General features: G+C 53.3%; 1 protein-coding gene across 4 annotated transcripts in view; it reads left to right on the forward strand.

Annotated features, from left to right (window-relative positions):
• The first annotated feature begins 206 nt into the window (after nt 1–206).
• Nucleotides 207–12,840, forward strand: part of TCIRG1 (T cell immune regulator 1, ATPase H+ transporting V0 subunit a3) — a 137,447-nt gene continuing 124,813 nt past the window's right edge. For 2 of the 4 annotated variants that reach the window (XM_078656554.1, XM_078656710.1), the window contains exon 1: nt 207–499. The gene's annotated coding sequence lies outside the window, so the exon portion shown is untranslated. The remainder of the gene's footprint in view (nt 500–12,840) is intronic. The other 2 variants (XM_078656483.1, XM_078656631.1) reach the window with 2 other exon arrangements.

A 12,840-nucleotide genomic window follows, 5' to 3' on the forward strand; every position in this document is an offset into this window, starting at 1 on the left:
GTCACTTGACCCCAAGTCTGCAGAAGAAGTGTCAGACGAGTACTGCACAGAGAGGTTTCGAGCTGCCCCATGCAGGGGGCAGGCAGGAGACACTGCCTGTCTCTTTCATCTACCACATTTATCCTTTTAGGCCGGTATGAATACTTGGGGAGAAGGAAAACTGCAAGTCCCAGGATGCAAAGGTGTAAAACCCCACACTGCCACACAGGGCAAGTGAATGTGCACCTGAGATGGGACACCTGAGATCCGCGGAGCCCGGGCTCGCCTCCTCCCTTCTCCTCGTTCCCTCCACCTCCCACCCTCCCCTGGCTCAGGCTCACGTGATGCACTGGAGCAAGTGAGGAAATGCCCAGCCCAGGAGACAGGAAGTGAAAGAGGCAAATAAAGAAAGAAATCGCGAGCTGACACAAACAGAAACCGAGGAGACGGAACCCTAGGAGCAGGGGCCTGCACCCTCAGAGCTGCACCACCCCGGGCACCAGAGCCGCAGCAGCACCAGGTGAGCAGAGAGAAAGCGCCGAGCCGGGTGACCAGACAATGCAGCGCTATCGCATCCTGTAAACACTAGCGCCTCGTGGGGATGGGGCGAGGGGACGGCACTCAGGCGCTGCCGCCTGTGCACAGCACCTAGAGAGGCTGCACTGGGCTGGGAATCAGACAGCAGAGCTATCCCTCACTGTTCAGATTTACACCGCAGAAAGAAAGTGCTGGGAAAGCAGCCGAGCTATCGCTCAATGTGCAGAGAGAGGGGGGCCGTGAGACTGGTGAAGAGACAGCAGAGCTATTGCCCCCTCTGCACAGCACCGGTGAGAAACCACACTGAAAAGTGAAGCGAGTGAACCGGTAACAGAACCGTCGCACCGCGCCTGAGGGGACGATTAGTAGATAGCGGAGCTATCGCTCAACTTAATCAGTATCAGTTAAAGGGACACACAGCACTATAGTTAGGGTGACCAGGCGTCCCGGCTTTGACCAGACGGTCTAGGGTGACCAAGTGGCATTGGTGCAAATTCAGGACGGTGAGTGTAAAAATTCAGTACAGGAGGTCAACATTTAGGACAAAACTTCAGGACAATTGGATAAGTTTTACCGACACGTCAGAGGTCGCGCAATAGTATATAAGTAAGCCCAGCCATATCCAAACATATTCAACTATTTGCAAACCTATCCATCATGTATCTTCCATCTATCATTTCACTCATCCATCCATCCATCCATCCACCCTTTCACCCTATCCATCTGTACACTAATCCATCCATCCTTCCACCCATCCACCCATTTACCCTTTCACCCATCCTTTCACTTACGCATCCATCTACCCAGTCACTCATCCTCCTTTTCTCTCTCCATCGAACCTTTCAATTAGCAATCCTTCCATCCACTCATGAATCCATCGACCCTATCATTCATCTCACTCATCCATCCTTTCTCTCAGCCATTTATCCTTTCACTCCTTCACTCATCTATTCATCCTTTTGTCCTTCTACCCTTCCTTTCACTCACTAATCCATCCTTACATCCACCCTGTCACTCATGTAAATGTAAAATTGATACTTGTATAGCACACTACTCACCCGCAAGGGTCTCAAGGCGCTTGTACGAATACCGCTGTGGAACCCATCCTGGCCTTCCCTGTGAGGTGTTCACTCCTGGGCACCCCCAAGGTGGAGGCCAGGCATCCTTAGCGTTGTGGGGTCTGTTGTGGGGATTAAGCAAGCTATTTCCCAGAGTTGCAGAGTGGGACCCATGATTGGAATAGGCACAGAGGCGAGAATTATCAGGTCCGTGGAATTTTTGAGCCCAAGATCCGCCGAGGCGGGGAATTGAACCCTGGTTCCGGGCTAGACCTCTGCATCAGGGTCTGCCGCTCTAACCATTGAGCCACTCTCATCTGTCCATCCATTCACCCTTGCACTTAACAATTCATCAATCCATCCATCATTTCACTCATCCATCCACCCACTCACTCATCATCCACCTTTTCACTCATCCATCGTTTCACTTATCCAGCTACCCTTTTACCCATCCAGCCGAGCAGTTTGCCAGGGGCAGTTGTGGTTCCCAGTCCGGCCCTGTGTGTGAGGCCTCTCTAAATTGCAGAGACGTGACGCATTCAGGGCTGTTTGCATCTGAATAGATGCCCCTGCTCCTGAAGCTGCAGCCCCTCTCTCTGTCGCCTTCAAGCACCTTTTAACAGCTCAGCAAGGGCTGAAGGTGTGAGGGTTGCCTTCCCGCTGTGCCTCTCTAATGCTTTAGGGTATCTGAGCTTTGGTACTGCATCGGAGTCAAGAAGGGAGATGGGTGGAAGCTGTGCCGGCTTTAGGGTGGTGCGACCAGTGCCCGGTTAAAATTACGGACAAATGGCGTCCGTTAAAGAATCTTTCATAGACAACGTACAGACGGCTGAAATTACAGACTGTCCGTGAAATTTACGGACGGTTGGTCACCCTAAGACGGTCCCGGTTTGTCACCAGCTGTCCATGCAGATTACAGGAAATGTAGCTCCTATCCTGGTTTTTTACAGAGGGTCGACTGAAAACGGTGGGAGGTGCTTTTTGATGTTCTACAAAGTAGGGATAGTTATCAGTTATTTCAAGAAAGCAAGCGGCCAGGGCGACTGACGCTGGAATCTGGGGACCACGGTTCGATCCCCGGCTCCGGCGGCAGGTCAGCCCAGCACCATGTGACTCTGGGCAATAGCTCGCTTAATCTTCCCGACGGCCCCCCAGCGCCTAGAGACCCTTACGGGTGATTGTGCGCTTTACAAATGTGGACTTTACTTTACTTTTTTAATGAACAGACAAGCTACTGGTTTAAAAAAAAAACATTTTATGTATATTCTAACTGCCTGTTCTGTAATTTTCTGCTGAGAAGCGCTGTCATTCTGTCCGCTCGCTTTAAGTGAAATTGTAGTCCTATTTTTGTTAAATGTCCCATTTTTTAGCTTTAAAATTCTGGTCACCCTAACTATAGTATGAATATGGATCAGACAGCAGGGCTGTCTCTCCTGGGTACGGGGGAACACAAGACAGTGAGGGGCACGGTGAGCAGTGAACAGATTAGGGAGGCATCTGGGGCGACCCCTCAGAACAGACATATTATTTATTTTATTTTATTTTAAAAGTTTTAAATAACGCTAGCTTGACCCGTAGGTATCAGAGCGCTTTACATACACATTGTAAAAAAAAACAGAAGGAAATTGCATTACATAGTAGGCAGACAGTAAGGAAGCAAACCAGAAGATAAAAAAAATACAGCAAGAAAAATAAGTAAACAGTGCATCGGAGGGGGAGAGAAAAATAAAAAGAAAAAGGTGGTTAATACAGTCCGGTCAACAACTATCCTTGATAGTCAAGAGAGAGAGGAGTCATCTCGGATATTGAAGTCTAGGTTAGTTGACGTTGGTCAGGAAAGTATTTGTTAAGGAGATGGAGGTTCTGGTCCCTTTTGAAACCGGAGAAGGAGGGGTTGCATCTGAGGACTCTAGGGAGAGCGTTCCACATCCTGGGAGCGTTGCCAGAAAACGATCGTTTTTGTGTGGTTTTCTTTTTCAGTTTTGGAGGTATAAGGAGTGAGTTGGAGCTTCTCAGTTTTCTGGATTGCCTGCTCTTACCAGTTTGTTGTTCAGGTAGTTGGGGGCCAGAGAGTGATGGGTTTTGTGTGTGATGCAGGCCAGCTTGTAAATACACCTCCCTTCCATGGGAAGCCAGTTGAGGAAGTTGAGAGCTGGAGTGATGTGTTCAAATCTTTTTACCCCAGATACAAGTCGAGCGGCCATGTTCAGCACTGCCCTTAGAGGGGCTAGGTGAGCTTTTGGAGTCCCTGTAAGTATGGCGTTCCCGTAGTCGATTTTAGAGAGAACCAGGGATTGGACTACTGTCTTGAGGTCATCATGGGGAAGAAAAGGTTTCAATTTCTTGAGGTGTTTTAAAGAGAAAAGAACACTTTTTGCAGAGTTTTTGTTGTGGGCCTCCATTGAGAAGTTCTTGTCAAGGGTGATGCCTAGAGACTTAACTGAGTCGGATAGGACGAGGGGGCAGTTTAGGGAAACCAGATTCTTGAGCCACTCATGGATTGGACGATGGTTGCTTTTTGGAGAGAATAGGATTAGTTCAGTTTTATCTGGCTTGAGCTTTAAGTGGTTAACATAGAACCAAGTTTGGAGCTCGGTTAGAGTGGCATTGAGGTGTTCTATGTTGCTGGGAGACTTGATTTTGAAATAGATTTGGGTGTCATCAGCGTGAAGGTGGTAATTCACTCCAGCTTTTTTCAAGATGATTGTGAGGGGCTCCATGAAGAGATTGAAGATGGACAGGGAGAGGATCGAGCCTTGTGGTACCCCAAGTGTTACTTTGTTGGCTTTGAAAGACAGGAGTTGATTTTAATTTGTTGTGAGCGGTGTTGAAGGAAAGAGGTGAACCATTTTGGTACTGTGTCATTGATGCCGGAGCGCTTCGACAAGGTCTCCAGAAGAGCTGGATGATTTACTGCGTCGAATGCCGCAGATAGGTCAATAAGGATGAGTAGGCAGGCATCACCTTCATCTAAAGCCTTGTGAATGTTGTCAGAGACGTTGAGCATAGCTGTTTCTGTGCTACAGCCTTTCCTGAATCCTGATTCAAAGGTGTCGAGGAGGTTGAACTCATCAATGTGTTTGTTGAGTTGGTGGAGAATGCATTTCTCCAATGTTTTTGCAAGGAATGGGAGGTTAGAGATAGGTCTGAGGACTGCATGTAGTCCCACCAGAGGGGTGGCACAGCAGACCCAGAACATAGGCCACTCAGGGGAGTGGCACAGAATCAGACACAGCACACAGCCCACCCAGAGGGGTGGCACTGAATCAGAAACAACACACAGCTCACCCAGAGGAATGTCATCAGAACAGCCCACAGCCCACCCAGAGGGGTGTCGTAGAATCAGAAACGACACACAGCCCACCCAGAAGGGTGTCGTAGAATCAGAAACAACACGCAGCCCAACCAGAAGGGTGTCGTAGAATCAGAAACGACCCACAGCCCACCCAGAGGGGTGTCGTAGAATCAGAAACGACCCACCGCCCACCCAGAGGGGTGTCGTAGAATCAGAAACATCACACAGCCCAACCAGAGGGGTGTCGTAGAATCAGAAACAACACACAGCCTACCCAGAGGGGTGTCGTAGAATCAGAAACAACACCCAGCCCACCCAGAGGGGTGCGTAGAATCAGAAACAACACACAGCCCACCCAGAGGGATGTCGTAGAATCAGAAACACACAGCCCACCCAGAGGGGTGTCATAGAATCAGAAACAACAAACAGCCCACCAAGAGGGGTGTCATAGAATCAGAAACAACACACAGCCCACCCAGAGGAATGTCCTCAGAACAGCCCACAGCTCACCCAGAGGGGTGTCGTAGAATCAGAAACAACACACAGCCCACCCAAAGGGGTGTCGTAGAATCAGAAACGACACACAGCCCACCCAGAGGAATGTCATCAGAACAGCCCACAGCCCACCCAGAGGGGTGTCGTAGAATCAGAAACGACACACAGCCCAACCAGAAGGGTGTCGTAGAATCAGAAACAACACACAGCCCACCCAGAGGGGTGTCGTAGAATCAGAAACAACGCACAGCCCACCCAGAGGGGTGTCGTAGAATCAGAAACAACGCACAGCCCAACCAGAGGGGTGTCGTAGAATCGGAAACAACACACAGCCCACCCAGAGGGGTGTTGTAAAATCAGAGACAGCACACAATCCACCCAGAGGGGTGTCGCAGAATCAGAAACAACACACAGCCTACCCAGAGGAATGTCATCAGAACAGCCCACAGCCCACCCAGAGGGGTGTCGTAGAATCAGAAACAACACACAGCCCACCCAAAGGGGTGTCGTAGAATCAGAAACGACACCCAGCCCACCCAGAGGGGTGTTGTTGATTCAGAAACAGCACCCAGCCCACCCAGAGGGGTGTTGTAGAATCAGAGACAGCACACAGTCCACCCAGAGGGGTGTCGTAGAATCAGAAACAACACACAGCCCACCCAGAGGGGTGTCGTAGAATTAGAAACAACACGCAGCCCAACCAGGGGGGTGTTGTAGAATCAGAAACAACACACAGCCTACCCAGAGGGGTGTCGTAGAATCAGAAAAAACACACAGCCCACCCAGAGGGGTGTCGTAGAATCAGAAACAACACACAGCCCACCCAGAGGGATGTCGTAGAATCAGAAACAACACACAGCCCACCCAGAGGGGTGTCATAGAATCAGAAACAACATACAGCCCACCCAGAGGGGTGTCATAGAATCAGAAACAACACACAGCCCACCCAGAGGGGTGTCATAGAATCAGAAACAACACACAGCCCACCCAGAGGGGTGTCGTAGAATCGGAAACACACAGCCCACCCAGAGGAATGTCATCAGAACAGCCCACAGCCCACCCAGAGGGGTGCCGTAGAATCAGAAACGACACCCAGCCCACCCAGAGGGGTGTTGTAGATTCAGAAACAGCAGACAGCCCACCCAGAGGGGTGTTGTAGAATCAGAGACAGCACACAGTCCACCCAGAGGGGTGTCGTAGAATCAGAGACAGCACACAGTCCACCCAGAGGGGTGTCGTAGAATCAGAAACACACAGCCCACCCAGAAGGGTGTCGTAGAATCAGAAACGACCCACAGCCCACCCAGAGGGATGTCGTAGAATCAGAAACAACACACAGCCCAACCAGAGAGGTGTCGTAGAATCAGAAACAACACACAGCCCACCCAGAGGGGTGTCGTAGAATCAGAAACAACACACAGCCCACCCAGAGGGGTGTCATAGAATCAGAAATAAAAAGGCAGCCCACCCAGAGGAATGTCATCAGAACAGCCCACAGCCCACCCAGAGGGGTGTCGTAGAATCAGAAACGACACACAGCCCAACCAGAAGGGTGTCGTAGAATCAGAAACAACACACAGCCCACCCAAAGGGGTGTCGTAGAATCAGAAACAACACACAGCCCACCCAGAGGGGTGTCATAGAATCAGAGATGACACCCAGTCCACCCAGAGGGGTGTCATAGAATCAGAGACAGCACCCAGTCCACCCAGAGGGGTGTCATAGAATCAGAGACAGCACACAGTCCACCCAGAGGGGTGTCGTAGAATCAGAAACAACACACAGCCCACCCAGAGGGGTGTCGTAGAATCAGAAACGACACACAGCCCACCCAGAGGGGTGTCATAGAATCAGAAACAACACACAGCCCACCCAGAGGAATGTCATCAGAACAGCCCACAGCCCACCCAGAGGGGTGTCGTAGAATCAGAAACAACACACAGCCCACCCAAAGGGGTATCGTAGAATCAGAAACGACACCCAGCCCACCCAGAGGGGTGTTGTAGATTCAGAGACAGCACACAGTCCACCCAGAGGGGTGTCGTAGAATCAGAAACACACAGCCCACCCAGAGGGGTGTCGTAGAATCAGAAACGACACACAGCCCACCCAGAGGGGTGTCGTAGAATCAGAAACAACACGCAGCCCAACCAGAAGGGTGTCGTAGAATCAGAAACGACCCACAGCCCACCCAGAGGGATGTCGTAGAATCAGAAACACACAGCCCAACCAGAGGGGTGTCGTAGAATCAGAAACAACACACAGCCCACCCAGAGGGGTGTCGTAGAATCAGAAACAACACACAGCCCACCCAGAGGGGTGTCGTAGAATCAGAAACGACACACAGCCCACCCAGAGGGGTGTCGTAGAATCAGAAACGACACACAGCCCACCCAGAGGGGTGTCGTAGAATCAAAAACGACACACAGCCCACCCAGAGGGGTGTCGTAGAATCAGAAACGACACACAGCCCACCCAGAGGGGTGTCGTAGAATCAGAAACAACAAACAGCCCACCCAGAGGGGTGTCGTAGAATCAGAGACAGGATCCAGAGGGGTGCCCTAGAATCAGAGACAGCACCCCGTCCACCCAGAGGAGTGCCCTAGAATCAGAGACAGCACCCCGTCCACCCAGAGGGGTGTCATAGAATCAGAGACCGCACCCCGTCCACCCAGAGGGGTGTCGTAGAATCAGAGACAGCACCCAGTCCACCCAGAGGGGTGTCATAGAATCAGAGACAGCACCCAGTCCACCCAGAGGGGTGTCGTAGAATCAGAGACAGCACCCAGTCCACCCAGAGGGGTGTCGTAGAATCAGAGACAGCACCCAGTCCACCCAGAGGGGTGTCATAGAATCAGAGACAGCACCCCACCCACCCAGAGGGGTGCCCTAGAATCAGAGACAGCACCCCGTCCACCCAGAGGAGTGCCCTAGAATCAGAGACAGCACCCCGTCCACCCAGAGGGGTGTCATAGAATCAGAGACCGCACCCCGTCCACCCAGAGGGGTGTCGTAGAATCAGAGACAGCACCCAGTCCACCCAGAGGGGTGTCATAGAATCAGAGACAGCACCCAGTCCACCCAGAGGGGTGTCGTAGAATCAGAGACAGCACCCAGTCCACCCAGAGGGGTGTCATAGAATCAGAGACAGCACCCCACCCACCCAGAGGGGTGCCGTAGAATCAGAGACAGCACCCAGTCCACCCAGAGGGGTGTCATAGAATCAGAGACAGCACCCAGTCCACCCAGAGGGGTGCCGTAGAATCAAAAACAGCACTCCGTCCACCTAGAGGGTGTCATAGAATCAGAGACAGCACCCCGTCCACCCAGAGGGGTGTCATAGAATCAGAGACAGCACCCCATCCACCCAGAGGGGTGCCCTAGAATCAGAGACAGCACCCCGTCCACCCAGAGGGGTGCCCTAGAATCAGAGACAGCACCCAGTCCACCCAGAGGGGTGCCCTAGAATCAGAGACAGCACCCCGTCCACCCAGAGGGGTGCCCTAGAATCAGAGACAGCACCCAGTCCACCCAGAGGGGTGCCCTAGAATCAGAGACAGCACCCAGTCCACCCAGAGGGGTGCCCTAGAATCAGAGACAGCACCCAGTCCACCCAGAGGGGTGTCATAGAATCAGAGACAGCACCTCACCCACCCAGAGGGGTGCCGTAGAATCAGAGACAGCACCCAGTCCACCCAGAGGGGTGTCATAGAATCAGAAACAACACACAGCCCACCCAGAGGGGTGTCATAGAATCAGAAACAACACACAGCCCACCCAGAGGGGTGTCATAGAATCAGAAATAAAAAGGCAGCCCACCCAGAGGAATGTCATCAGAACAGCCCACAGCCCACCCAGAGGGGTGTCGTAGAATCAGAAACGACACACAGCCCAACCAGAAGGGTGTCGTAGAATCAGAAACAACACACAGCCCACCCAAAGGGGTGTCGTAGAATCAGAAACAACGCACAGCCCACCCAGAGGGGTGTCGTAGAATCAGAAACAACGCACAGCCCAACCAGAGGGGTGTCGTAGAATCAGAAACAACACACAGCCCACCCAGAGGGGTGTTGTAGAATCAGAAACAACACACAGCCCAACCACAGGGGTGTCGTAGAATCAGAAACAACACACAGCCCACCCAGCCCAACCACAGGGGTGTCGTAGAATCAGAAACAACACACAGCCCACCTAGAGGGGTGTCATAGAATCAGAGATGACACACAGCCCACCCAGAGGGGTGTCATAGAATCAGAGATGACACACAGCCCACCCAGAGGGTGTCATAGAATCAGAGACAGCACCCAGTCCACCCAGAGGGGTGTCATAGAATCAGAGACCGCACCCAGTCCACCCAGAGGGGTGTCATAGAATCAGAGACAGCACCCCGTCCACCCAGAGGGGTGCCCTAGAATCAGAGACAGCACCCCGTCCACCCAGAGGGGTGCCCTAGAATCAGAGACAGCACCCCGTCCACCCAGAGGGGTGCCCTAGAATCAGAGACCGCACCCAGTCCACCCAGAGGGGTGCCCTAGAATCAGAGACCGCACCCAGTCCACCCAGAGGGGTGCCCTAGAATCAGAGACAGCACCCCGTCCACCCAGAGGGGTGCCCTAGAATCAGAGACAGCACCCCGTCCACCCAGAGGGGTGCCCTAGAATCAGAGACGGCACCCCGTCCACCCAGAGGGGTGCCCTAGAATCAGAGACAGCACCCAGTCCACCCAGAGGGGTGCCCTAGATTCAGAGACAGCACCCAGTCCACCCAGAGGGGTGTCATAGAATCAGAGACAGCACCTCACCCACCCAGAGGGGTGCCGTAGAATCAGAGACAGCACCCAGTCCACCCAGAGGGGTGTCATAGAATCAGAAACAACACACAGCCCACCCAGAGGGGTGTCGTAGAATCAGAAACAACGCACAGCCCACCCAGAGGGGTGTCATAGAATCAGAAACAACACACAGCCCAACCACAGGGGTGTCGTAGAATCAGAAACACACAGCCCACCCAGCCCAACCACAGGGGTGTCGTAGAATCAGAAACAACACACAGCCCACCTAGAGGGGTGTCATAGAATCAGAGATGACACACAGCCCACCCAGAGGGGTGTCATAGAATCAGAGACAGCACCCAGTCCACCCAGAGGGGTGTCATAGAATCAGAGACCGCACCCAGTCCACCCAGAGGGGTGTCATAGAATCAGAGACCGCACCCAGTCCACCCAGAGGGGTGTCATAGAATCAGAGACAGCACCCAGGCCACCCAAAGGGGTGTCATAGAATCAGAGACAGCACACAATCCACCCAGAGGGGTGTCGCAGAATCCGAAACAACACACAGCCTACCCAGAGGAATGTCATCAGAACAGCCCACAGCCCACCCAGAGGGGTGTCGTAGAATCAGAAACAACGCACAGCCCACCCAGAGGGGTGTCGTAGAATCAGAGACAGCACCCAGTCCACCCAGAGGGGTGTTGTAGATTCAGAAACAGCACCCAGCCCACCCAGAGGGGTGTTGTAGAATCAGAGACAGCACACAGTCCACCCAGAGGGGTGTCGTAGAATCAGAAACAACACTCAGCCCACCCAGAGGGGTGTCGTAGAATCAGAAACAACAAACAGCCTACCCAGATACCCAGAGGGGTGTCGTAGAATCAGAAACAACACACAGCCCACCCAGAGGGGTGTCGTAGAATCAGAAACAACACACAGCCCACCCAGAGGGATGTCGTAGAATCAGAAACAACACACAGCCCAACCAGAGGGGTGTCGTAGAATCAGAAATAACACACAGCCCACCCAGAGGGATGTCGTAGAGTCAGAAACGACACACAGCCCACCCAGAGGGGTGTCGTAGAATCAGAAACAACACACAGCCCACCCAGAGGGGTGTCGTAGAATCAGAAACAACATACAGCCCACCCAGAGGGGTGTCGTAGAATCAGAAACGACAAACAGCCCACCCAGAGGGGTGTCGTAGAATCAGAGACAGGATCCAGAGGGGTGCCCTAGAATCAGAGACAGCACCCCGTCCACCCAGAGGGGTGTCATAGAATCAGAGACAGCACCCAGTCCACCCAGAGGGGTGTCATAGAATCAGAGACAGCACCCAGTCCACCCAGAGGGGTGCCGTAGAATCAGAGACAACACTCCGTCCACCTAGAGGGTGTCATAGAAGCAGAGACAGCACCCCGTCCACCCAGAGGGGTGCCCTAGAATCAGAGACAGCACCCCGTCCACCCAGAGGGGTGTCCTAGAATCAGAGACAGCACCCCGTCCACCCAGAGGGGTATCAGAGACAGCACCCCGTCCACCCAGAGGGGTATCAGAGACAGCACCCCGTCCACCCAGAGGGGTGTCATAGAATCAGAGACAGCACCCCACCCACCCAGAGGGGTGCCGTAGAATCAAAGACAGCACCCAGTCCACCCAGAGGGGTGTCATAGAATCAGAGACAGCACCCAGTCCACCCAGAGTGGTGTCATAGAATCAGAGACAGCACCCAGTCCACCCAGAGTGGTGTCATAGAATCAGAGACAGCACCCAGTCCACCCAGAGGGGTGTCGTAGAATCAGAGACAGCACCCCGTCCACCCAGAGGGGTGCCGTAGAATCAGAGACAGCACCCCGTCCACCCAGAGGGGTGCCGTAGAATCAGAGACAGCACCCAGTCCACCCAGAGGGGTGTCATAGAATCAGAGACAGCACCCAGTCCACCCAGAGGGGTGTCATAGAATCAGAGACAGCACCCAGTCCACCCAGAGGGGTGTCATAGAATCAGAGACAGCACCCAGTCCACCCAGAGGGGTGTCATAGAATCAGAAACAGCACCCAGTCCACCCAGAGGGGTGCCCTAGAATCAGACACAGCACCCAGTCCACCCAGAGGGGTGCCCTAGAATCAGAGACAGCACCCAGTCCACCCAGAGGGGTGCCCTAGAATCAGAGACAGCACCCCGTCCACCCAGAGGGGTGCCCTAGAATCAGAGACAGCACCCAGTCCACCCAGAGGGGTGCCCTAGAATCAGAGACAGCACCCAGTCCACCCAGAGGGGTGCCCTAGAATCAGAGACAGCACCCAGTCCACCCAGAGGGGTGTCATAGAATCAGAGACAGCACCCAGCCCACCCAGAGGGGTGCCCTAGAATCAGAAACAGCACCCAGTCCACCCAGAGGGGTGTCATAGAATCAGAGACAGCACCCAGTCCACCCAGAGGGGTGCCCTAGAATCAGAGACAGCACCCCGTCCACCCAGAGGGGTGTCATAGAATCAGAAACAGCACCCAGTCCACCCAGAGGGGTGTCGTAGAATCAGAAACAGCACCCAGTCCACCCAGAGGGTTGTCCTAGAATCAGAAACGACACCCAGCCCACCCAGAGGGGTGTCGTAGAATCAGAGACAGGATCCAGAGGGGTGCCCTAGAATCAGAGACAGCACCCAGTCCACCCAGAGGGGTGCCCTAGAATCAGAGACAGCACC

The sequence above is a fragment of the Lissotriton helveticus genome, chromosome 1_1 (genome assembly GCF_964261635.1).
Source record: "Lissotriton helveticus chromosome 1_1, aLisHel1.1, whole genome shotgun sequence".
Lineage (NCBI taxonomy): Eukaryota > Metazoa > Chordata > Amphibia > Caudata > Salamandridae > Lissotriton > Lissotriton helveticus.